Genomic DNA, 25618 nt, shown 5'->3' on the forward strand with positions numbered 1-25618 from the left:
TATTTTTGTTTTTATTTCCATTTCTCTAGGAGGTGGGTCAAAAAGGATCTTGCTGTGATTTATGTCATAGAGTGTTCTGCCTATGTTTTCCTCTAAGAGTTTGATAGTGTCTAGCATTACATTTAGGTCTTTAATCTATTTTGAGTTTAATTTTGTGTATGGTGTTAGGGAGTGTTCTAATTTCATTCTTTTACATGTAGCTCTCCAGTTTCCCAGCACCACTTACTGAAGAGGCTCTCTTTTCTCCATTGTATATTTTTGTCTCCTTTGTCATAGATTAGGTGACCATAGGTGTGTGGGTTTATCTCTGGGCGTTCTATCCTGTTCCATTGATCTATATTTCTGTTTTTGTGCCAATAACATACTGTCTTGATTACTGTAGCTTTGTAGTATAGTCTGAAGTCAGGGGGCCAGATTCCTCCAGCTCCGTTTTTCTTTCTCAAGATTGCCTTGGCTATTCAGGGTCTTTTGTGTTTCCATACAAATTGTTAAATTTTTTGTTCTAGTTCTGTGAAAAATGCCATTGGTAGTTTGATAGGGATTGCATTGAATCCGTAGATTGCCTTGGGCAGTATAGTCATTTTCACAGTGTTGATTCTTCAATCCAAGAACATGGTATAACTCTCCATCTGTTTGTATCATCTTTAATTACTTTCATCAGTGTCTTACAGTGTTCTGCATACAGGTCTTTTGTCTCCTTAGGTAGGTTTATTCCTAGGTATTTTATTCTTTTCGTTGCAGTGGTAAATGGGAGTGTTTCCTTAATTCCTCTTTCAGATTTTTCATCATTAGTGTATCGGAATGCAAGAGATTTCTGTGCATTAACTTTTTATCCTGCAACTTTATCAAATTCATTGATTAGCTCTAGTAGTTTTCTGGTAGTGTCTGTAGGATTCTCTATGTATAGTATCATGTCATCTGCAAACAATGACAGCTTTACGTCTTCTTTTCCAAGTTGGATTCCTTTTATTTCTTTTTCTTCTCTGATTGCTGTGGCTAAAACTTCCAAAACTATGTTGAGTAATAGTGATGAGAGTGGACATACTTGTCTTGCTCCTGACCTTAGAGGAAATGGTTTCAGTTTTTCAACATTGAGAACGATGTTGACTCTGGGTTTGTCATATATGGCCTTTACTATGTTGAGGTAAGTTCCCTCTATGCCTACTTTCTGGAGGGTTTTTATGATAAATGGGTGTTAAATTTTGTCAAAAGATTTTTCTGCATCTATTGAGATGATCATAAGGTTTTTATTCTTCAATTTGTTAATATGGTGTATCACAGTGATTGATTTGCATATATTGAAGAATCCTTGCATTCCTTGGATAAACTGCACTTGATCATGGTGTATGATGCTTTTAATGTGCTGTTGGATTCTGTTTGCTCGTATTTTCTTGAGGACTTTTGCATCTATGTTCAACAGTGATATTGGCCTGTAGTTTTCTTTCTTTGTGACAGCTTTGTCTGGTTTTGGTATCAGGGTGATGGTGGCCTCAATACATAAGGCAAATACTAACAGCCATAAAAGGGGAAATCGACAGCAACACAATCATAGTAGGGGACTTTAACACCCCACTTTCACCAATGGACAGATCATGCAAAATGAAAATAAATAAGGAAACACAAGCTTTAAATGATACATTAAACAAGATGGACTTAATTGATATTTATAGGACATTCCACCCAAAAACAACAGAATACACATTTTTCTCAAGTGCTCATGGAACATTCTCCAGGATAGATCATATCTTGGGTCACAAATCAAGCCTTGGTAAATTTAAGAAAATTGAAATCGTATCAAGTATCTTTTCCGACCACAACGCTATGAGACTAGATATCAATTACAGGAAAAGATCTGTAAAAAATACAAACACATGGAGGCTACACAATACACTACTTAATAACGAAGTGATCACTGAAGAAATCAAAGGGGAAATCAAAAAATACCTAGAAACAAATGACAATGGAGATACGACGACCCAAAACCTATGGGATGCAGCAAAAGCAGTGCTAAGAGGGAAGTTTATAGCAATACAAGCCTACCTCAAGAAACAGGAAACATCTCGAATAAACAACCTAACCTTGCACCTAAAGCAATTAGAGAAAGAAGAACAAAAAACCCCCAAAGCTAGCAGAAGGAAAGAAATCATAAAGATCAGATCATAAATAAATGTAAAAGAAATGAAGGAAACAATAGCTAAGATCAATAAAACTAAAAGCTCGTTCTTTGAGAAGATAAATAAAATTGATAAACCATTAGCCAGACTGATCAAGAAAAAAAGGGAGAAGACACAAATCAGTACACATGTATTTCAAGTAATATTTGAATTAATGAAAATCTAGTGCTTTATGATTTTTGAGGTCAAATAGTATTTGACCAAATTCTCTATTCTCATGAATATTATGAAGCTAGAGGTTCACATATTCATGTGGATAAATTGTTATGTCTATATCTTAAATAACTGCCACTCATGGAACATGCCACAAAATATTTCAAAAGTCCATGTATTTTAATTTTTAACGAAATTGTCTACTTTTAATATATAATATCAGAATAGCTGTCTCGATTTAACTCTTAAAGGATGTAAAATTGTATTCCTCTTTTCAGGCACCCAGTCATCAGAATCAATCTTCTTGCGTTCTACTTTCATAGAATTTTTCTTGGATTTTTATATATATATGCCTTTCTCTCTGCCTTGTCTTATTCATCAGTGAGATTTGCTGTTCTTTTTCAAATTCAGTTGAGAATTTAGCCTTGGGACAATTAACGATTTACAGGATTATAAGATTAAAATGGTGGACAGGTTAGTTTTGGAGTCAAATTTTACTTTCAATTCCAGAGTCAGCCTACAACTCAAAGACAATTTCTACAACTGAAAAACAAAAATAAAAATACTTCTTCACAGGCAGTTTGTTGTACAACTTTAACACCAGCACATTGTAACCAGTTGTTCAGCAGAAAGTGGCTAGTAAGCCCTATGCATAAAACGTGCATTGTGTGAAAATTGGATCCTCTATATCCTCCTCTAAGGTATGAGAGGAATCATTTCTATGAGCATTCTACTGCTCCTACGGTCCAGCTGTACAAGCTCAAGAGGGCAGGGAGAGCTATAGGCTACAGAGACCTAGTTTGAGCCTCCCCATAAGATCTAAATTCTGCGGCTTTTCTGGCTGGTGCTCACTTAAGATTGATTGACATGGGGCTTCCCTGGTGGTGCAGTGGTTAAGAATCTGCCTGCTAATGCAGGGGACACGGGTTCAAGCCCTGGTCCAGGAAGATTCCACATGCCACAGAGCAACTAAGCCCGTGCGCCACAACTACTGAGCCTGAGCTCTAGAGCCCGTGAGCCACAACTACTGAGCCTGCGTGCTACAACTACTGAAGCCCGTGCTCCACAGCAAGAGAAGCCAGCACAATGAGAAGCCCGCGCACTGCAACAAAGAGTAGCCCCCACTCAACACAACTGGAGAAAGCCCGCACACAGCAACGAAGACCCAACGCAGCCATAAATAAATAAAATAAATTAAGTTAAATAAAAATTGATTAACACATCCAAAATACTCCTGGGCAGGATAGAATCCATCAGTGAGAGACCAGTAGGCCACCTCCTTAAAAGAATATCTCAAGTCCATCATCTGGCCCTAGCCAACATACCTTTTCAATATTACCCCCTATTTTTCCCCTTTATGTCCCTTACAGTGTAGAGAAACAACCCACTTTTGTGTCCCATAAACCCATCCTGCGTATTCAGATCTCTGTGCCTTTGTTCACTCTCTTTCCTCTATCTGGAGTGCCAATTATCTCAATTGTTCCCTAAATCTTTTCTCTCAAGCCCTAGCTAAATGGCACTTCCAAATGATCCCCCAACCTGGGGTGGAGGGAAGACTTCCTCCCCTAAGTCTCATTTACTTATATTTCTTTCATAATACTGATTTATTTGTCACTGTATTATAGTTTTGTGTGTATGCCTCAGCTCCCTGCAAGGATACACACCTCGGCATAATGTCTTGCAATGCGCTTCATATGTGCTAGGTGCTCAGTAAGACCTATTAAATAAATGTTAATATATGTTCTCTGGGAACACTGTGGATCAGACTAGGTTTCTGAGAATTTGGGGATTAATCTGAATATTTTTCACTCTTGCTATAAAGATCAATTGCTAAACTAGAAAATGTTCCTACATAGTCTTCAGAGGCAGACCTACAAAGATCAATATCAGGTAATAACAAGAGTTAGTGTCATTTATTTTCTATTTTTGCATACCTAGTGGGATGGCCAGTTATTAGCCCTATTCTTTTATATTTTTTAAGTAGAACATTATACTATCTTTAATTTCAATAGGGACCACTGGGTTAATTATGACCAATAAAATGTATTAGCATCTATGGAGTATGGAGCACTAAATATTTTTATGTTTAATGATTATAAATTTGAGACATATATAGTTTTTATTACTCAAAGGATACTCTAAAAATATTTCCTGCACATTTAAATCTATTTTTGGAAGTATTATGCTATTCTAAGGAATCATTTTTTAAAATTATTTTATCTATTTTTTTCAGTACTGTTGCTGAAAAGATGGTATCTGCTCATTAGAGTAGCTCTGATACTGAAAGAACAAACAGTACTAATTGTACAGGCACAGATTAAAGAGGGTAATAACTGTGCCTCTAAAAGCTAGGCATATGTCACTAGACTAAGAATGCAGTGCATTTTTTTCAACAAGTATTCTTTTAAACATCACTGTGAAAATCACAACAACACATGCTGGAAAGTAAACTTCAACAACAAAATTGCAACTTGGAGTCTACAATTTGAGAGCATTTTGATGGAAGGAGTAGGAAAGCAGAAAAGTGCCTATTCAAAATCTGAAGGGATCTTGTTGGAAACCATGGTTTATGTATAACTGAAAAGATCACTCTAGATAAAATTGCAAATGTGTATTATACAAAAATGCCCAATTATCCCATAGACTGGATTTTTTTCAGGCATCTTATATGGATCTCACCACAAGCATGTCAAATTAGGCAATGTAAACATGGTGAGCTCCTGAAAGTGTAACAACAGTGAAGTCGAAAATGCTCATTAACTACAGAGTTCTGAATCTAATTTTATGTTTACCAATTACATTGTTGATAGTCCCCAAAAGCGTCACTGCCACACCACTTGGAAAGACCTGTCATTGGATTAAATAATGTATTTACCTGAATTTCTGTTTCTATACCCTTAAAAATCTGATAGGTGAAATGGAAGATTGAAGAGGACTAATTCTTTTATTAATTACTGACAAAGGACAAAGCACTCAAAGATAAAAAATACAAACAAAAATCCCTAAAGTCAGGATACCACTCTTTTGTTTTTAATATGGACATTTCACAGAGCTGTCTTAAAAGTTCTTACCCCTCCCTCTCCAATGTTGTTAATTCCTTCCTTATCACCAGAAAACCACTATAGCATACAAAATAGACACATTGAGAGAAAGTGTATAGTATTGGAGTTCCTAAAGAGTTAATTGACTATGAACACCCTAAAATGCACTAAAATTCATTTTTCCAAGAGAACAACAATAACAAGACACTACAACCTGTATACTGTATTCTTCTACCATAGTCCAGACAATATATTCACACCAAGGATTCACTACTGCTCTCAAGGACATGTCTTGTATATACCCCGGTTTTAATTTTATGATTTATTTATGATGCATTTTTTGACTTAAACATACTTTTATTGCTAGAAGTAAAATAACCTCTCTATTAAAAAAACTGATATTTTTTAAAATAAAGAATTAAATACACTGTGCAAGTGGATTAAGTTGTAACTTTACATTGGGTTATATTTGCTATGTCTATTGGAACAAGAGAAAATTTACAGAATATGAACTAAAGCTAAAGAGCTTTATTATTTATTCATAGCAGATTTATGTGAATTTATTCGTTTGAATTTATTTTCTTTGACTAACCATGTAAACTTCTAGACACATATTTCTTACAATTTTTTTGAATTCCTACAGATCCCTATAAAAAACATATTCCTCCACAGTAATGTTTTTATATGGCCTTTATTTGTTATTATGCATCAGATATTTCCCCTAAATGCAGAATAAGCTGATTAAAATACTGGTGGTTACAAGATAGATATTAAATAATTTATATTATTATAGCTTCCTAAAATAGCTGAAATTTCTAGAAAAGTTTATGTCATAGGCAGAAGATTCAATTTTATAAAAAGATACAGAGAAAAAATGATAATATATGTATAATTCTTTTTTAGTGAAGTAATAAAACATATCAATTTGTTGCTTTAAGAATACAAACAGGTATTATATGTAATTCAGCATATATGTTATTCATAAAATCATCACAGATTGCTATATATCTAACATATATTTTAGTTGGACAATAAGGTTAGTTTTACAAGTTACTTTACTTTTTTATTACAAAGATATGCACACTAAAGTAAATTTGGAGAATTCAGAGAAGTAAAAAGAAAAAGCATTACACAGTTTCCCCACAACCTTAATTTTTATATTTACCTCAGTTTCTTTACTCAATAGTTATAAGCGTGTTTTGTGTATCATACTGTCTACATTTCAATTGAAAGTTTTATTTACCTTTATATAGTTACAATTTTATTGGAAATATATGTCTAAATCAATAAACTTTAAATAATTCAGCATTTTGAAGTTCATCATAAAAAGGAAAAACATTAAAAACAATTAAATGCCCAGGGTTAATTGCCAATAACCATTCATGTTTCTCCTTTCTTTTCTCCTAGTCAACTGACTAAACAACTCTAAGTGATGGAAAATCTCAGAACGCATTTTGTATATTAATCTAACATCTGGCTCTGATTTCACATTCCTTGTAGTTTCCCATTGTTTAACTTTCCATGTCCATTTTCTCCTAATTTTAATTTCATCTTTTTGCATTTTATATATATATAAATATATTATAATCTGTCTTTTATTATTTCTGAGAATAGGTAGAGAATACATGCATGCATACGGTTTCCTTTTTGTGTTCATTTCTTAATTTGGTATTAAATATGGAAAATCTTGAAGCAGGCAATAAAAATGATTCAGTGACTGTGTTTGCCAAGGACCTATGAGTTTGTTAACTTGATTTCAAAATCTAATCTAATCTAAACTATAACAGATTATCTGTATCCTATTTTTATAAACACAAAACTCTTAAGGGGCTGCTTTGTTTTGGGGGGTCAGGGTCATTGTTTTCTGTTTTTTGTACTTTAGTAGTACAGTCTAACGAAATACAAGTAGGACAATGATTTAGATACTTCTTTCTGAAAAAGTGGATGTTTCTTCCAGGACTGGCTCTATTTCCCACCCCTTTAAAGTTTGCCTATCTTTCAATATCAAGAATTTACCCGTCAGCCTCTATATTGAATCCTACAAGGCAATATCAAGTCATCTTTAAATTATCTCTTTCTTTCTTTTAAAATACGAGCAACTACTGAAATAACCAGTGAAGATAAAGTATAATGTGTTGACAAATTAGGTAAATTTAGATTAAAATCTTATGTTTTGAAAAGGAAAGTCTTCAAGTCTTTTGTGAAAAAAAAATTTTTTTTCCACTTTGCTAAAAATGTTTCTTTTTTATTTCAGATCTTAATATTTCCATTCCAAATGGAACTACCTACAATAAAGGTTAAATGTGGCAAGGTATCTTATCAGTCTCTTTCCTAATATATACTACACTAAGAGTATGTATCATGTATGACTTATGTTCCAAACACAGAACCCCACCTCTGGCCACCATGAAGAAAGGAATTTACCTTTGCCTAAAGAGAAGTCTGGCCTTTGCCCTTGGCTCCTGGTAGGTAATATCTAAATCCTTGGAAGGTCATGCCCAATAGGAGTGTCTCTGTTTGTCTGGGAACCTTGGGTCCTACCAAATGTGATTTAGGGTGCAGGTTTTTAGTTTACTCTATCAGCTTAACCTCTGGAGGGGCTGGAGATGGGTATCAACAACATGGGCTATCAACCATGTCTACATGATAGAGCCTCAATAAACTCTCTGGATACCAAGGGTTGGGTGAGTTTTCCTGGTTGGTGGGACTCGTGTTTTCTCACACATCACTGCTGGGGAAAGTAGCATTCTCCATGATTCCAGTGTGAGAGGACAGCAGGAAGCCCACACTTGGAAATGCTCTGGACTCTGCTCCATGCCTTTATTCTCTTGGCTATAACTGTGAGTATAACAGCTTTTAGTGAGTTTTGTGAGTCCTCTAGTAAATTATTAAATCTAAAATTGGTCTTAGGGACCCCCAGACATATAATTAGTGTTAGAGGTAAGGGAGATATTGGGATTTCCAAACTTGAAATTGGTGTCAGAAGTAGGTCTTTTGGACTGTTAACTTTGTAAACATCCCCCCCGCCAAAAAAAAAAACCCTGATTTAAATAAGAATTATTAGCAAATATTAAAAAAACTCAAAAAAAGGGTATTTTGGGTTTATTTTGTTCCCATAGTTCAATGATGGCACCAAAGACTAATTTTTCCCCCATACTTCCACTTTCCAATTTCTCAGCTTCACCTTAGATCTGAGTTTTCTTTGTGGCTGTAAGATGGCTGAAAACTTCCTAGTACAAATCCAGAGAGATGGAAAGTCTTTTCTTCCCCAACACTGGATTCCTAACCACAAATAAAATGTGATTATTACTACTTGGGTCACATACTTTCTTTGAAAAGAAAAATCATCATGGCCAGTATAATGCCATACCTTCACTAGTTTAGACAAATTTGATCTGAAGCTAAAATAAACTGTGGGATCAGTCCCATGGGAACCTCAAGATGATACACAGTGGGTGAGGGCTGTAATGAATATTGGAGAGACGACTACAATGTCCACTATAGAATTCCATTGCTTATCAAAAACTCATTTATGAACAAAGGTAGTTAACATTTACTTTAGTAAACTTTCACTTCTAGGCCCAAACTCTATGTCTTTCAAGATGCAATTAAGAATGATTTATAGTTTTAGGAGACTTAACAAATATGAAGTCAAGGGAAATCCCATATGAACATGGCAAAGTAAGTCACGATAAGTAAGTTCTAGAAATCAGAGAAAAGTAACAATGAGGTAAAACAAAAACAAGCAAGCAAACAAAAAAACCTGAACATCATTTTCAGAAAAATCCTAGCGACAGATCAAATTTCAGATTCTAAAAATTCATATAAGGGCAACCAAACATGAGATCAGGCAGAAGTTACACAAAAGTAAATGAGAAGAGAACTAGGAAGAGAAGTGAAGGACCCCAGTAGCATCTTATCTCAGAAATTAGCAACAAAATATAATTCCTGAAAGTGAAGGATTTGCCTTGACATGCACAAGCTATATCCTTTAAATAGCAGAAAATTCCAGTACTGACAAACTATAAAAATATTTCACAGCATACATAACAAAGGAAAACTTCTCAATTATTTTTACGACACAAATTTAACATTAACCCTAAACCTTAAAAAGATTGTATTATAAAAATGCAAGCCACTCTAATTTAGGAATGTTATTGCAAAAATCCTAACATATTAGCAAACAGTATCATGTGTAACAAGAACGCACTATAGGCATTCATGCTGAAATCAGAAATAGGTCAAATGCTTAGTATCAGCACTATTATTTGTATATATTCTGAATGTATCAGCCTATACAATTAGGAAAGAGATATAAATTAGTGACATAAAAATTGACAAGCAGGAAGGAAATAGAGGATAAGGTTTTAAACTGGAAAACCCCATATCAATTAAAAAATATTACAAAAGATAAGAATTGCAATAACACCTTTGGTTACCAAATTAATAGATTCATAAGATTGAAACTCTCTCTCTCTATATATATATAACATATATATAAATATACATAATAAAATATATATAAAATAACAGCAACTACATATATTAAAGTACATACACACATAAAACACAACTAATTACAACATACAACGAAAGCAATGACTATCTACAAAAGGAAAGAAAAGATATCTAGGGACAAATTTAACAAGAAATGCGCAATATCTATGTGAAGAAAACTTGAAAATGGTACTGAAGGACACAAAAGAAGTCTTGAACACAATGAAAGATACACCATGTTCTTGTGAAAAAAAAAAAAAAAGATTAGCATAGTAAAGGCATCCTTTCAATCTAAGGTAACAATAAGATTTAAGGTGCCACCAATAAAACTAACAAAAGGTTGGTTCTGTTTTTGCTTTTATATGTGTTTGTTAAAAAACAAAAGCAAACTAGCCAGAAAAACATTGAAAAAGGAAGGCAATACAGAGACTATTTTTGCTAGATATTAAAACCTACTATAAACACTCAATATTTTAAAATGTTAAATAGATGAAAACTAAAAATTCAAAAACTGCCATATTTTTAGACACACATAATCCTTTATTAAATGATAAAGGTAGTGTCTTGATCCAATGTAATGTCTTACAATTAACATATCAAAGTCAACAAGGCTTCTTTTTTTCTATTTCCTAGTATTCTTTTCTCTAGACAAGTGAAGGTATCTAAATCTGGTAGCATTTTAGAATAACCTAGAAATTAAGAGAGAGGGCTTCCCTGGTGGCGCAGTGGTTGAGAATCTGCCTGCCAATGCAGGGGACGCGGGTTCGAGCCCTGGTCTGGGAAGATCCCACATGCCGCGGAGCAACTCGGCCCGTGAGCCACAATTACTGAGCCTGCGCGTCTGGAGCCTGTGCTCGGCAACGAGAGGCCGCGATAGTGAGAGGCCCACGCACCACGATGAAGAGTGGCCCCCGCTTGCCACAACTAGAGAAAGCCCTCGCACAGAAACGAAGACCCAACACAGCCATACATACATACATACATACATACATACATAAAAAGAATGTAAGCAGACAAGAATAGCATTAAAAAAAAAAAAAAAAGAAATTAAGAGAGAAAGAGAGATATTTTTACAAGACATTGGAATGGGTCTGAAATGTGGCCCAGGAAGCTGAATTGGAAGACCCCCATGGAAAGTGCATTCTTCGTTGGGATGCAGAAAAGGATACAGATATGGGCCATGCATCTGTAAGGTACTGCTAAATAATTCAGAGGAAAATAATGCTCGTGTTCTGAGTTCCCTATATCTGACCCAGTTCATATTGTGGGTTAAAGTACCTGAAGGTATGCAGCTATAAATAAAGTCTTACCTATCTCAGGACCTCATATTTTCCATTTCACATTTTCAACAAGTTGAAAAACAGCCCTCAGTTTGTTGTTTGCCTTAAAGTTATTAGATCATTTCCCTCAAGATTTGTCATTTTTATCTGCAACCACTGGTGTGAGGAAAGGCAACGTTAAAATCCCCATGCCAAAAAAGAAAACACAGAAGCACACTAAAGGCAATAAATTCTTGGGGTTCACCACTGAAAGCTGTTCATAAGGTAGAGATTTTCCAAATAAACCATATGACTTGAGTCCATAATATGCATTTTTACCTCCCTTATATTGTTTATCTATTTATTCTGAATTGTAGTTTAGAGAAGGGAGCTGTACTACGGTGTATAAGTGAGTTTTAGAGTCATTTTGGCTTGAGTACGAATCCTGTCACATAATTTTTGTGCAAAATGCGAGCAAGTACCTTAACTCCTCTGACCCTCAATTTTCTCATTTGTTAAATGTAGATAATAACATTTATTACAGAAATGTCTTAAAGGTTAAATAAAATAATGTATGTAAAGTGCATAATTCATAGCAGTAACTCAATGAATGTAATTATTATAAAGTGATTCAAGCACGAGTATAAAGGCATATTTCAAAGGCAACTCGTGGATCAATAATAGGTCTTTCTCAAATATGGGAGCTAGGATCTTGAAAAATTACTAACATAGAAAACTGACTGGAAATATTTAAGATCTTATAGAGAAAATAGAGTTTGAGAACCATGATAACCAGAAAATCCATAAAAACCCTTATCACTATTTTTACACTAAAATAAAACAATAAAGACAGATTGTTAGAATGCTATAAATAATGCTTTTAGACACCCTAAATTATTAATGTAGTTAACTGCCTTTTATCATCTCTCATTGTAGATACTTTCCTCAATGTCCTCCCTCTGTAATTCCAAAGTGATTTTTAAACATTCATTTTCTGAATTTCAGAGAATGTGCATATTGAGACTCCCAGCTACCCCATATTTGGCTCTCTATCTAAATGTTCATTATCATTTTGATTTCATGGTTCAGGGTTCTTGAATCCTGTGTCCTTGGTCTTATCCCAATCCAGGAAGCAATGTAATTTGAACAGTTGAGATGAAACAAAACACAAAAAAAGCAATAATAACCATTTGGGGTGATTTTTAATAAGCGTGTTTGGAATAACCAATAGATTTTTCTCAATTTGCTACATGATTGTAAGTTTATATGGTCATAGTGCATGCCTTATTACTCTCTTACAATTTATTTCCCTCAGTTCTTCATAGATGTAGAAATATAGCTCAAAGGCCCTGGATATTTTCCCTCCACTTCCTTAATCTCTTTAAAGGCCCAATACTGTGTTTTACCTTTTATATTCACAGCCACTTTTTAAATTTGGCCCCATATGAGTGACCCACAAGTCATTATAGGAATTCTGGAATAAAAATTATCCCAGGTCCCATGAAGGACTACAGAATCAAACCTTCTATGTATATTTATATAGTCAATATATCTATATTCTCTATGTATTTTGTGTACATACTAAAATTCCTCCCAATCATAATTTTCAGTATAGGAAGTATTACTAAAGCCCCAAGGTATTTTGAAGGGCGTTTCAATATATTTGCTTAATAATGCAATCACATTCAGTTGGAAATAATTCCACAGATGGAATTAGAATTGAAAAAAGAAAAGGGAGCTAAAGGTGATAGAAGAGGGTAAATACTCTTGGAGTATAGCTAATAACACCTACTGGGTAAAAGGGCATCTCAAAGTCGCAGGTTCTTTTAGCCTGAAGCATGTGGAGATTTTGAAAAAGGCCACAGTAAAGAACACGAATGTCAGACAATTCTCTAAATATCAGGTATCAGCACAACTTTCCTCATCAAGAAAAAAGGAAACATTAAGTCTATTTATCCTGCAAACTGCATTAGGTTGCAGCAGGATTCATTAGGAATGTTTGTAGTGGGTGGGAAGAAAGATATTGTATTTATCAGATAACCATGTGATAAGTATGGTTTGACCAACCATATAGTTGAAATCTTATGTGAGAAGTCTGGTTCCTGGTTAAAAACATTTGTGTTAACTTTTCAGGCCCAACCCTAGGCAATTATAAAGGCTTTCCCTGGTAAGCCTCACGGGGGAAGGCTTCCCTCCTCACTGGAGACGTGGTGCACAGCCAATGCACTGCTGTCCCTGAAGGGAGTTGCACTCAAGGTCTCAGGCCCCCTTGCCAGTCATGCTATTCATATATTTGCATTCTTAGCCCAGGTGCCTTTACTCCTAGGCCTCTTTATCTGAGGCCTTGACAACAGGTCTTCTTCAAGAGCCTTTGCTGAGGCCTACTTGTTGAGAGGGGAAGAGGGAATAAGGGGAGAGAGAGGAGAACACTTAAAGACACTATTCCTCAATCTAAATGCCCAGTCTTTTCCACTCCCAGCTCTGCCTCCTTTCCATCTTCTGGACCCCAAAGTCCATAAGAATGAATGGCCAAGCCTTTTGTTCTGGGCTTCCTCAACAGCGAGACCACCCCCACTCCTGGGCTGATCCACCTGACCCTTGACCAATGCCCCATTCCACGGAGGAAAATGGAACAAAGGAGTCAGCAATCTCTCTGGTTTTAAACTCTTACTTATATCATCATTATGAGTGATTAAATGCCTAAGTCTTTCATCTTTAGCTTGTTGCTTTAAATGGCTACTCCAACACTTAACAGTTCATTTCTGTCTCTCCCATCTCAGCTAAGCTCCTGACAATATGTTGTCATAAGAGTCCACAATATTACTCAATAATCTTGCTTTTTATTCAACACAAAATACGATTAACCTCTCAAAATGATTTCTAATTCCTCATAGAAAAAGTAACACATGTTGAGAAAATAAATACTGAGAAAAAACATTGTTTAGGTTAATTTTACAACATAAAGAAGCTTTCATTAATTTCTCGTCCTAAGGAACCCACAGAGTCTTTGTAATGATAGTTTATTTCATTCTATTTAGCAAAACTTTCATATAGGATCTTAACTTTAGGATTCCTACACAAACAGAGTACTGTGTTTTGAGGCTAGGTGTTGCTCTTCAAAGTTATATATAACAAATACTAAGGGAGTTTGGTTCATGGAAAGAGTATAATCTCTGGACCCAGTGTTCTGACTCTGTTATTTGCTAGACCCATTATCCAGGACCCACCAGTAATCACCTCTGACTCTTCTATATCAAAGGTTGCTAGTAAGATTAGGTAGAGCTACTCTGTAAACTGCTACGTGTTCTCATCAGAATTTCTAATACTCATGAAGATATGCATAAACAATAACAGATTTAATGGATATTAGTACATTTGATCTCTCTGGGCCACTATGACATAATATCTACCTCATAGATATTTTATCAGTTTAAAAATCCTAATACATAGGTGGCACTTGGAATAGTGAATAGAACATAGCTCATTATGTTCCATGTACTGACCACTACACTATCATCATCACCACCATCAACATTTCATTATCAATACATCTACAGGGTAAGTGGAACAAACTCAAAAAGAAATATAATTTAGAAGAATCTATGTTAGTAATCATAGATTAATAGAATTGTTTTTTCTTTTGTAAATCTCTAGAAATTTTACAATCAGATCATTATCATCCTTCTAAGTACAGTTTACCCTTCTGGAAAATACTAGCAATGCTAAAAATATTTTTGGAGCATACCACCATGAAAAATCCTTCATAATCTATAAGTGAGAAACTTATTACATTTCACTTTAAAAATTTTAATTTACAATATCCAACTTTATCATCTGCTTTATTTACCAAATTACTTACTTGGTAAGTAATTATCTACTTTATTTACCAAATTACATTTATTTACTCCAGACTGCTTGTTATTGTTTTCATTGTCAGATTCACCATTTGAAGATACCAATTTTCTACTATATAGGAGTTTATGACAGCTTCATTAAAGAAAGTTTTGCTCTGGCTTAGAGCAAATCATTTATCTAGAATGAGACTCAAATTCTGGCTCTGCCACCTCATAACTTTGTAACTTAGACAACTTACTTGAACTCTAAGATTTCATTTCCTCATATGAAATAGGAATAATAAAAGTTTAAATGCCATAGATGAGATAAAATAAGATAATAAGTACAGAAAATTTAGAAGACAACTTGCTCATAGTAAACATCATGTAACTGAATTGCAGCAATTTTGATTACTTCTGTTTTATTTTGGCTGTTCTGTAACATTGGACACTTTTCAAATTAAGATATGTTTAAACATACATATTTTGATGTCTGCAAGTAAATTTGATCAGGGCCTCTCTTATATTTTACAAGATGATCAATATCCAAGCCTGGAATTAAGGCATACAGTTAACTTTAAGCTAATCTTTTAATACCCTTCATAATTAAAAACTGTATATAACATTAATTATCGGTTTTATTTATTGTTACTTTTGTAATGGTTACCCATCATTTAATCTCCACAACTACAGCTTATTTTATTACAGCATGACAACACTCAAGATATTTTAAATCAGTCTTCGATAGGGTTTGTGGAGGAAGAACCATTAAAACATTGCAGGAAAACGGGACAGAATCTTGTGGAAAAAAAGCAGCTAAGACCAAGGAATGCAGAAATGGTGGCTAGGGCAATTATTTGTTTCCCCATTGTTATGGTTTATTTTATGTGTCACCTTGACTGGGTCACAGGGTTACCAGATATTTGGTCAAACCTTATTCTGGTGTTTCTCTGAGGGTGGTTTTGGATGAGGCTAACATTGTAAGTAGATTAAGTAAAGCAGGTTGCCCTCTGTAATGTGAGTGGGCCTTATCCAATCAGTTCAAGGCCTGATTAGAAGGAAAAGGCTGACCCTCCTGAGTAACAGAGAATTCTTTCCTGACTGCCTTTGCCCTGAGACATCAGGATTTTTCCTACCTTCACACTTGAACTGAAACATCAGCTCTTCCTGGGTCTCAAGTCTGCTGCCCTTCAGATGTGAACTACACCCTCAGCTGACCTGGTTCTCAGGCTTTCAACCTCAGACTAGAACTAAACCATCAGCTTTTCTGGGGCTCTAGCTTGCTGACAAGTCACACAGTAGATCTGGAGACTTTCTCATTCCATAATCACATAAACAAATTCCTTATAATAAATCTGTCTCTCACACTCTCTCATTTATTCTCTCCCTCTCTCTTTTATATCTATCTATCTATCTATCTATCATCTATCTAATCATTACATTCTTTCTTTGATAAATAAGCATTCAAATATAAATTTTTATAATAATTGGATTACTGTTTGCTTTGACAATATTTGGCTATGTAGATATAGCCATTGATTATACCTCATGCTTTCAGTTTTGTTTTCTGGAGACTTACTCAAATCTCATATTTGTCTGGGCTTCCTATCAACATTCCATTCAGCTATATTCCAGCAAACACAAGGGCAATATGCTCACCTTGTTGATATTTATATTGATTTACTTGAGCTCCCTACTTTTGATTTTGTTATATGTTTCCCCAAGGGCATTACATATTCATCTCATATAATAATATCAGATAGGATAAATAAACTGTGGATTTTTTCTCATAAAATAATAAGGAAGTATTCTGGAATTTTAAAATGTTATGACAAGCAACCAATTGAAAATTACAGGAATACCAATCAATGTATTTCTAATTCCTACCCCACTAGTTCATAAGCAGATGTAAATATGCTTATTAAAAAAAAAACTAATGAAAAATAAGGAATGTTCATTTTAAAAGAAATTCTTGAAGTGGCTAGGCATTGATTTTTAAAATGTCACTTTAAAATTATTTTTGTGTTACAGTTTCAAAGACTGCATTTTTTCCATTGTCTCTACTCTCTTCTGGAACTTGTTTTGGGTAGATATTAGAGTTCTGCAATTTATCATAGCTGCTCTATTATATTTATTTTATCTTCATCTCTCAGTGGTATATTCTAGATTAATGACTTAGTGCTAACCTAAAATTTATTAATTCTTTCTGCAATAGTTTCTAGTCAAATGCAAAATCTATTGCACTTTTTAAATTTCAATGACTATATTTTTATTCCCAAATTTCATAAGTACTGTTTCCCTATTAACTTACTTTAATCCATTTCTTTCTTGAATTTAGAATAAACATGCATACTATAAAGTTAAATAATTTTTCAATAGAGAATTTATATTCTAAATGTTTTTAAGCTGTCTTTCTTATAATCAGAAATTCTGAAATGAAGAAATTTATTTCTTCTCATTTAGAATTTGGGTTTCTAGATTGAAGTTTATTTAGGTGATAGGGTTTGATTTTATTTTTCTTTCTCTTTGTGATGATTTATCCCTGTCCAGTGATATTACAGTTGGTGCCATATAAACCTGACCTGAAGTTATAAGGACATTTTGGCACTTTTGCTCCACAAAGTTATTGGAAGAATAAATCTTGGATTCAATCTCAAAGCTAACAGATAATTTTGTTCAGTTACTAACTTCTTTAGGCTTATATCTTATGGAAAGCTATAACTACAGGTGAAAATGGCAACAGGATTTGATTTTTTTTAACGCAATTTCCCTTGAAACAGAGCTCCACATCAGGCTTTGTCTTCAAACTTTGAGTCAGTTTTTGATCTCCTTCAAGAGCTGCATCTTCAGATATTTACACTTCATGGGAGATGCATACTATACTCCTCATTGCCAATGCAAAGAAACTGACTTTTTAGTTTAGAAAACTATTTCATATTTTATCTGATGTTGTGTGTTTGGAATAAAGGAATCAAAAAATGAAAACTGAGCCATTGTGAACAAAAGTATTGGGTACTTTTGTCACATTTCTTTTAGAATAATCTAAGAAAACAAATACATGCATACAGCCTTAAAACTTTATAATAAAAACTCATACAAGTTTTGAACAGAAAATATCTTACTGTAGGTCACTTAGTTTATTATGGTATTAAACCTATTATATATAAATTCTAATATTTAGAAAGTATAATAGTGGTTTGGACTAAACCAATTATTCCATTAAAATTAGAAATGCTCTGAAGATTGTAATAAAGGAGATTTCTATGACCCATAAAAATTCTGTAAGCTTCAAACCGTAAGAAACTGACTTTATATATCCAGAGTAAGTTATACATATTTTGTAAATATTCGCTATCCATTTAAAAAATATTGTACACAAACAGTTCTCAAATCTATTGAGATATAACATAGTAACAAAGTGTAAAAAAGCAGATGATACAAACTGAGAATAAAAAATAAATTTAGATAAGGATTATCAAGGATGTTCTTTATTGAGCAGTCACTGATGTATGCATATTATATAATATGATTCTTGCGTAGAGAGGAAGTTTAAGCTAATGAGTAAAGAACTTGGTTCTGGTATCCAACAGGCCTGGATGTGAATCCAGGCTTGGACATTCACTAGATGTGTGGCCTTGGCTCAGAAATGTGGCAATTTTTAATCTCAATTTCCTTATTTGTACTATAGGGATACTGGTTATATCTACTTACAAGAGTATTATAAGGGCTAAACGGGATCAAGTGTGTAAAGCACATAATCTTGGTACAAGATTAGAGCCAAAAAAATGTTATTTTGAAAAGTGAGGCAAATTAATAAATTTCTTTTCCTTTAACATGGTGGAAACCTCTACTAGCCTTTACATTTCTGAGTTTTAATATGTATCTCCCTGTATCACTGGGTTCCTCAAGGAAAGAACATCTTTTAATCTTCATTACCCAGCACAGAGTCTAGAACAGATAAATAAATGAAGGGAAAGCACAGACATATTCCTTTAGAGAGCTCCCAAATAGTAAACAAAATGTATTCACCAAAATAGACATTTCCTGTAGAGTCAAAACCACCATAGTACATTTTTTAGTGTAACAGTGAAAGGCATTTTAAAGATCCTAAACTATCAAAAGAGGAAGGTTTTCCTGAAATGAAATGTTAGGGCTAAAATATCTCTGAACCAATAACATCTCAAAGCAATTACTATAAACCTCAGGGCACTTCTGGGCTCCTCAAAGTGCTCAAAGATTTGGTACAGGTGATGATAATTTCATCCAAAGGTAAGGAGAATCTTTTCTCCTCACCATTTTCTTTTCCTTTTTTAGGCAGGTGAAAATGTGTGTGAAATCATCCCGTTTTTCTCACCCTCTCTCTCCTATCAACCTGACTCTCTGCTGTACAATCTTGAGTTGTCTGAACTCAAGTTCCAAATTCCATTTCTGCTTATTTGTTATACTCTTCACTGAAAAATCTTTGCTCAAATTGGGTCTCTGAAATGCATGACACAGGCAATTTTCACGGTAAGAAATTTGCTAGCAAACATAGCCTTCCCTCACTTCTTAGGCAAGGCAGTTGCTGATGTTAATGGAGCCAGTCATTTGCTTATTAGGGGTAAAACAGATTTTGTATTGATTGGTTTGACTCGGGATATGGTATTCCAATTAAGATTGCTAAAAAGAGCTATAGAATTAAACCCTGAGTTAAAACAAGCAGTGATGCAATGGCATACAGATATCTATACTCTGCTAAAATTCACAAGCAATTCCACAATATAGACAATGTTTCCAGTTCATTCTCAATAGGACTATACAGAGGAATGAAAGTGCACTTTAGATTATAAAAATCACATTTTACTGTTATATATTTTTTCTTTAGAATCATTTATTCATCGCCCATTAGCCTACCTCAAATCTTACTTCCTTTTCTAAAAGAAATGTGTTTTATCAGGTGCACTCCTCCCAAAACAACAACTTATACCCATAGTAGCAGACACAGCCCAAAACTCTCTCAGAGCTGACTCTAGGGGTCTCCTGCTGCGTTCTCCTCTGTTAAATAATATCACAGGGTCATAAGCTCACAGAGAATGTCCCAGGGTCAGGGGGCAGGAGAAAATAATAAGCCACTCTTTTTCACTTGAACTCATTTGTATTTTGTCAGATATCAAGTATCAGCTGAATACAGTGTTCTCTGCTAAAAGAAACTATTTTTCATATTTCCAAAGATCAAAAATTACATTTTAAGAGACCAAAAAACAAACAAACAAACAAACAAAACAAAAAACCAACCCACCTAGATAGGAGCACACACCTGAACTGAAACTGCAACAATGCTGTCACTTTGTTAATTAGGGGCCAGGCTACCAGGCTATAACCCTTTGAACCTTCCAAATTCCCCATGAAATCCCTGTGAGGCTGAGTTTTTCCATCAAGTTTAATTTAACTATGAATATTTAGAGGCAACCGAAGACCGCCTCGCCTACTCAGGTAGAGACCTGAGGCAATTACCAGAGTAATTCAAGCAGAAAAATTTCCTACTGAGGAAGAGATAATGTTTGCTTGAACTATTCAGATTGGCCATCTGTAATATTAAATTCATTAACTCGCTCCTTCACTTTGCCTATGAAGACACAGCCTTGCTGCTATTAAAAATATACACACAAGGGATCTCAAATATGTGTTTGTGAGTTTGCAAAATACTCCACTGATTACTTGTAAAAAGAGGTCACATGTTTAATGAACTATAGTTCCCAGGGAATTAGATGAGGCAGTCCCCAGAGGGGGCAGTAAAGATGGGGAAAAGAAGGATAAACCATAACAATAAGCTTTTCTGATTCTCTAAGATCTATCCCCCTATTCTAGTGACCTGCTGTAGGCGAATCTTTTACACACACACACACAAAATTATACCATTCATCAGCTACCAGAAATCCATATTCAAATCATTCAATACATTTAATGATTTAATAATTCTGATTATAAAAGAGTCAGTGATCCTTCAACTTTAAAGGCAATGGGCAGGCTTCTTCAAGCATAAAAGAATTTTACAGACCACAGTAGTGATAAGCCCTTTTTAAAACAATAAAAGAACCTTATTTAGTTCCACTGGTCTCTAGTCCAGTAGCTCCAGTTCTTGTCTTTGCTGTTGTTCAGCTAGTGCCACTCCCAACCCCTCAAGACTTCACTGTTAGCAAAGCCACCTCCTGGGAGTCATCACACTAAATTTTCTCCAGCTTCTTCCCCACCAACCAAACCCCTGATATCGTATTTTCTTATGCCAATGACCAAGACTGCAGACAGTATATATGGTTTGATGCATCTTGAATTAGGAGGAAGTTGGAAAGAGCCCCTATCTGGAAATAAGTATGGACACTCTGGAGAGAAACTAATTAAAAAGAATAGGTTCAGGTCATTCTAGGGGCAGAGGAGTCCATCGGACCCATTATTCACACACGAAACAATGGATTAAATACCTTTAGATATAGAGAAAATTATAACAGAGGTTACTTTCATCTGCTTAAGAGAGATTTGGGGGCAAGACCTCAAAATGGTGTTTACGGTATCACAAATTACATCAGTACTGAAAGTCATTTTGTGTCTGTTGGCATACAGACCAGTTTTAGGACCGGTAATACAACAGGGACTGACCAGAACTGTAATGATAACACTCAGCAATATGGGATTAACACTCCAAATATGCACATTATGAACCAACAGGCATATGCATGTGATACTAACTACGGTTGCACCTATGATTGGTATCCAGTGCAAATAGGATAGTCTCAATAAGGCTTCGGAAGTATATGTAAATGTCTGTTGCTCATAACTGCTCTTCATATTGGACGTTATCACATAAAATATTTATTTTAAAAAGCAGAAATGACTGCAGTGTAGCAGTATTGTGATTCACTTTTTGGTATTTAAGATGTAAATATCTCTACATTCCTGAAACAAATTTAGTGTTTTGGGTTTTTTTTGTACTAGAAGATACAGGTAGTATTTTTACAAAAGTTAATGTACAGTGTTTTAAAATATAATAATTCAATGCAATAGCAAATAAAAAAAATTTGAAGACCAAATTAAGTGGAAATTGTGCTTTATTTTATATATATGACATCATGTAAAACTTTGTTTAAACAACCTGCATTTTTAAACTATAAAATAAAAATCCAACTATAAATAAGAGATTACTCAAAAACACTCAGAAATGAAGCAACTGTAGCAATAAAACTGGTACTAAGCATTGAATCCATTTCAATTAAAAAAAAGCTAATAAAAAGTTGGAAATTACTATTATAAAATAAAATGCATTCTTGATAATATAGATAACAAAAAATAAATAAATATTAGCAATCAAGGTTTGGGGTTCCGCAGAAGGTGTAGTAAGTATGCTATTTACAACATCTTACAAGCAGAAATTTACTGGGTGTCATGCTAAGTTGAAACAGGTAGCAAAAAGTGCACAATGAATCCAAGCTCTCAAATTTTTTCAGGATTTTTTTCCCCCATAACATAGTAGAGCTTTTTCAGAAACTAATATATATTATAATGAAGCAAAATTAAATATAATACCTCTTTTCCTAATATCACATGTAAATAATTATTTAATTAAAATACTTCTATGTATTCATCTCTAGTCATCTATCTCTATTTTCCAACTGCATATATGCATTGAGAAATTATTAAAATAATGTTTATGAGATATTAACAATGGTTATTGGGAAGGTGGGATTTGGGTTAACTTTTTCAAATTTTAATCTTCATACTCCTCTGTATTGGTTTAAATTATTATACAGTTGACCCTTGAACAACCTGGGGGTTAGGGACGCCAACCCTCTGCATAGTTCAAAGTTTGTGTACAACTTGTAGTCAGCCCTCCACATGTGCTGTTCCTCTGTACCTGAGGTTTCTCCACATCCATGGTTCTGCACCCGTGGTTCAACCAACCTCGAAACGTGTAGTACTGTAGTATTTACTACTGAAAATAATCCATGTATAAGTGGACCCACACAGTTCAAACCCATGTTGTTCAGGGTCAACTGTAGTAAGAATCTTTCAGAAGGTATTTGTGACACTGGTTTCCATGAGAAGAGGAGCTGGGTGATTGGGGAAAGTGGGTTTGAGGAGACTGTCCACAATCTACCGCTTGGTAATGTTAGACTTTGAATCTTGTGAATTTCTTAGTAATTGATAAAAGCAAATTAAGTTAATCTTATTTTAGTGATTTTATCAAATTTACACACACGGATGGATTTAAAAAGCTAAAGTCATTAATATTCAAAATGAGTTGAAATTTGAGATCCAACTCTACTCCAAAGATTCTATGGCTGTATTGATATGTGGATATATTAACATAAAGCCCTTGGAAGAACTTATTATAACATAAATCCTCACGACTGATAAATGTGTAGAAACCTTGTTTTTCCATAAATGATATTATACAGTTATCCATCTCCATCCAGTTTGAAGATGATGCTCTGATTTTCCTTTCACTCAGCAGGCAAAGCAATGCCCAGTTCAAAATAAGATGCTTTTGCAACATGAAGATGCTGTAAATTGTTTAAAGAACTGTGCAAAACTCTTGTTCTTAGAAAGAAATATAAATGAGTCTGCCTGCTAAAGGGATACTTGGTGTGGGTAAGACAGAGTTAGAAGGTGATGACAGAAGTGAGTCAGCTGGACATAGAGTAGACAATAAAGAAGTATTAAAAGACAAACAACCATATAAGACCAGATTCATGTTCAATATAAAAAATTAAACACATTCCCACAAAACTCATTAACATTCCTCATAAAATAACCCGGGCTTCCTGCTAATGCAGGGGACACGGGTTCGAGCCCTGGTCTGGGAAGATCCCACATGCCGCGGAGCAACTGGGCCCGTGAGCCACAACTACTGAGCCTGCGCGTCTGGAGCCTGTGCTCCGCAACAAGAGAGGCCGCGATAGTGAGAGGCCCGCGCACCGCGATGAAGAGTGGCCCCCGCTTGCCGCAACTAGAGAAAGCCCTCGCACAGAAACGAAGACCCAACACAGCCAAAAATAAATAAATAAATAAATTTAAAAAAAACAAAAACAAAAAAAAACTCGGGCTTGAAGTACCAAATTAACATATAACTGAGATCCAAGGAGATGACTCTCTAGTTTGAATCTTCGAATTTTAAGAAAACAATATATAAACAAAATAGTTTACATACCTCAGAATAGCTTTATACAATACGCTTTAAATACATTTTCAAAAAAATTGCTACATTTACAAGCCCATTAGCAGATTTATAAAATCTAGGACAGTCATGAATCATGCCAATAAATCCTAAATTTAAAATATTTTTGACTTACAAATCTTTCCCATGCACTTGCAGGAATACATCAGTGTTTTTTGGACAGATGTCATTTTGATTGAGTTTATAAGTCCTACTCTCTCATTTCAGTTCAAAGTTCTGATTTATGAATCCTAACTTGTTCTTTCTTTTATTGCTAGTTCAGTCTTCTGAAGTTCAGATTTTGTAATGAGCTACATGAGAGGTTATGCAATACTTTCCCTGTCTTTTTTCTGAAGGAAAATAAAAAACCCACCTTTTTTCTTTTGCCCAGGTGCCAAGCGTAAGCAGTCTTGTTCAGCAGGATTTTCATTTAAAAGCACTAACAGATCATTTTTCTCCACAGAACCCACAGGATAAGAGGATAAACTTCCCATTATTGGAAAGATATCTCTACCGAAGAAGAGCAAAATAAAGCCAGAATCTGTATTTATGCATACTACTCATCATCTGGCACCTATAATTTAATTGTAAATCAATGTTCCTGAATGGGGTTAAGATGGAAATGTGTTTCTGGAAGTTTCAAACAAGCACTATTAAGAAGCCAGCACAATTCTAAAAATGATTAACTCTTGACTCAAGTTCAAGTTCTAATTCAGCAACCTTTCCCTCCCTCAGCAATTCCTGCTCCACCAGGCTTCGGTAATTAAAGTTATGTTTAAATTCTGAAGTAGCAGTGCTCCAAAGGTGGGAAAATATGATCTCTTTCAGTAACATTTTAATAAAAGATATCAGAGATTAAAACCTTAACACTGTTAGACATTGTATTAGAATTGAAAATTATAATTTCATGGGAAATGATCTAAGAACAAATTTTTTCATGGTAACAATATTGTAATATAATAATAAATTGAAATAATTTAAGCTCCCAAATCATTAATATGTTCAATGATTCATTCCAGAAAAAAAATGAGAGAAAAACATTTTTTAAAAAATAGTAAAATTACACCCATCATGGATGAAAGCTTAAAGTAGTTTGGATTTTGGAGACACAAATAATTTTTTCTTTAAAAATTAAAAAAAAATAGTAATTTAGTGTTTGTAATTTGACTTTTTCCAGCAAGAAATTCTCTTTCTTTCTAAGTAACTGTAAAGGAATTTAGCTCTTTATTTCTAGCAAGCTCTCAACCTTTTAGAGTCTTCTCTAAAAATGGTTTGTAAAATTGATTTTACAGTAGTTCTATTTTTAGTCTTTTGAGAAACCTCCATACTGTTTTCCATAGTAGCTGCACCAATTTACATTTCCACCAACAGTACACAAGGATTCCCTTTCTCACAAATCTCCACGGATAGGGTCATGTAAGATTTCTAGTGATTAACTCCTTTGGACAAACAAGAAACCAAACTGAAACAGCTA

General features: G+C 34.4%; 1 protein-coding gene and 1 pseudogene across 5 annotated transcripts in view; one reads left to right on the forward strand and one right to left on the reverse strand.

Annotated features, from left to right (window-relative positions):
• The window catches only part of NAALADL2 (N-acetylated alpha-linked acidic dipeptidase like 2), a 1512458-nt gene that overhangs the window by 159873 nt on the left and 1326967 nt on the right, over positions 1-25618 (reverse strand). The window lies entirely within an intron of this gene.
• Positions 2687-25618, forward strand: part of LOC309629767 (leptin receptor gene-related protein pseudogene) — a 336046-nt pseudogene continuing 313114 nt past the window's right edge. The window contains exon 1 of the transcript XR_014249492.1: positions 2687-3525. The product of XR_014249492.1 is annotated as a leptin receptor gene-related protein pseudogene (transcript). The remainder of the gene's footprint in view (positions 3526-25618) is intronic.

The sequence above is a fragment of the Balaenoptera borealis genome (genome assembly GCF_965194805.1).
Source record: "Balaenoptera borealis genome assembly, chromosome: 5".
In the NCBI taxonomy this organism is placed as follows: domain Eukaryota; kingdom Metazoa; phylum Chordata; class Mammalia; order Artiodactyla; family Balaenopteridae; genus Balaenoptera; species Balaenoptera borealis.